Source organism: Vulpes vulpes, chromosome 1 (assembly GCF_048418805.1).
Source record: "Vulpes vulpes isolate BD-2025 chromosome 1, VulVul3, whole genome shotgun sequence".
Classification (NCBI taxonomy): Eukaryota; Metazoa; Chordata; class Mammalia; order Carnivora; family Canidae; genus Vulpes; species Vulpes vulpes.
In genome coordinates, this window is record NC_132780.1 from 20,658,554 (window position 1) to 20,661,335 (window position 2,782).

A 2,782-nucleotide genomic window follows, 5' to 3' on the forward strand; every position below is an offset into this window, starting at 1 on the left:
CAAGATATCAATGGCATTTGTGGGGATTTAGGGGAACTCCAGAGAGATGGAGTCACAAGATTGATCTTGGTTTGTGAATACCACAGGCATCATGCAAGGCAATGATGTTTATGGTGATGGTGTTGGTGATATGGGTGATGATCATGATGGTCATAGTGGTTATGGCTGTGAGAATGATGATGGTGAGTTTAATAATGGCAATGATAATGGTGATGATGGTAATGACTGTGGTGACAGTGATGTTGGTGAGGGAAGTAATGTTGACCATGGTGGTAGTGGTGATGATGACAATGGAAGTGATGATGATGAAGGTGATCATGGTCATAGGCATGGTGGTGATGATCATGGTGATGAAGACCATGATAGAGTTGGTGGTAATGAAGATGATGCCGCCATAGGCATTAATGCAACCCCGTGATGGCAAAAGTCTTTGCCTGGTTCACAGGTATTTGCCCAGCTCTTAGAACAGAGCCTGACACAGAGTGCACACTCCATAAATACCTTTTGAATGAATGAGTATGTGACAATAATAATAATGACTAAGAGTTTTGGGGTACTTCTGGGTCAGGGTCTGTTTTAAAGGCTTTATGTGCACAACGTCACTTTATCTTCATGAACACCTGCTGAGAAGGGTACTGTTACCACAGCTCAGCAGAGAAGGGGTGAGCTTTGGAGCCGGGCATGAACCTGAGCCACTTAACTGCTTGGTCTGAGTTTTTCCAGCCTTGAAAGGGGATCATAAGAACAAACTTCATAAAAAAAAAAAAAAAAAAAAAAAAAAAAAAGAACAAACTTCATGGTTCGCTGTGCTGATTAACTGATAAATTAATATACATGTAAGAGAGCTTAGCACAGAGCCGGGCTGTCAATAAGTGCTCGTTCTGTGATAGCTGTTATGTATTTATCTCCATTTTACAGATCAGGACACTGAGGTCCCAGGTCACCCAGGGAACATGTAGTGGAGCCATGATCAGTACCCTGTGATCTTGCTCAGAAGTCAGACTATCCTGGACTCCAGACCATGTCCAGGCGGTGGGACTCTGGTGGTTTGTTTCCTTTCCCTGAACCTCAGTCTCCCCCAAGGTATATGGGGATAGTAATAGTGCCTGCCTCTGGGGTGGTGATAGTTGTGAGGATTAGATGAGATAGTGTGGGAAGGACAGAGCTCAGCAGATCATGTGCTCAGTTAACAAGAATATTCATGATCACTTCTTGACTGCTTTCCTGCACCTGACCCAGTGTGGCCTCTTAACACGGTAACACTCATCCTCACTACAGCCCTTTGAGGGGGGCACTTGATTCCCATTTCAGAAAAGACCTTGAAGCTCAGAGAGGGAAAGTTCCTTGCCTAAGGTCACACAGCAGCATGGGAACTCAAACCCAGAATAATATGAGGCATATGATCTTGCCCTGAGGTTCTACATTAAGACTCCCATGACGGCTCCTCTCTGAGTGACCTTGAGTGGGCCCCTTCCCCTCTCTGGATCTCCGCCTGTAAACTGGGGGCCATCTTAAAAGACCCCCAGCTCCAATTTCAGTTACTGTGGCCTCAGACAGGAGACCGTTCCCTCCTCCTCCTCTCCTCAGTCTGAAGCCTGGCTCAGAGGTCCTGGAAGGTCATGGAGCTGGCGCCCCCGCAGTCCTGCAAAGGCCAGCAGGGTCCAGTTACTTGTTGGGGGCAGGGAGGGATAATGTCTGGGGGTCCTGATAGATGGACTGTCTGCCTCCGCCAACAGGCAAAGGAACACGCACAGAATCCTGTTCCCTGGGTCTTACTAAGCCCCAGACTTAAAAAAACTGCTGACTGGTAAACGGGGAGGGCTGAGGGGGCCCCTGCCTGCCTGCCCCTTGCCCTCCTAGGCAGTCAGGGGCTCAGAGGACAGCACACCAACCTGTAGGCCAAAGTTCTACTTTCCCATTTGCAGTTGAGAGCAGATGCACCCCAACTCTGGTTCCCCTCCAGAGGGCCCCACTGGGGGTTTAGGCTCTAGACCCCTGTCTGTGGGCCAGAGTTGAGGGGGGATGGCTGTTGGGCACCCTGGCCCCAGGTCCCTCCACCCTCTGCTGCCTTTTGCCAGCCCCAAAGAAGCGGTGCTTAATTATCCGGTCACTCTATCCCTGCTTGGCCAGGCAGCTAAGCCCAAACATCTGGCCCCAAGGCCCAGGGCCAGGGTGGTGGCCAGCCCCCACCTACTGCTGGCCCTGACCCAGATACCTCCCGAGGGACAGCTGAGCCCTATCCTGTGCCTGCCAGCTTGCAACTAGCCCAGAACAGTAGCTGCAGAGGCCTAACAGCTTGACTGATGCAGAAAAAACAGTTGACAAAATTAAACACCCGTCCACGGTTGACACATGCTCGCGCGTGCACACACACATACCTTCCTAGCAGAGTAGGGGAAGGGGGGACTTCCTCAATCACAGGAAGGGTGGAAAGAAAGACACAGATTTGTCCTTTCCTGTGGGTGATACGACTGTCCATGTAGAAAACCCCAAAATATCCAGCGGACAAATGGTTAGCGTTAATGAGAGTTTTGCTAGGATGCCAGGGCAGTACTCTATGTCCTTTGTACCAGCAACTGCGACCCCTGCCTCACCAGCACTGCCTCAGACCCACAGGATCAGAACCCGCGTTTTAACGAGGCAGCAGGTGATTTATGGTTGGCTGCTGTTCACGTCTGAGAAGTGCTGCTCAAGCCATTTGCTTTATCTATGTACTAGCACGGAACTGCTTGTTTGTAGAGGTCTTGCCAGGCTGGCCCCCTCTGGCCCAGGGCAAGCTCCT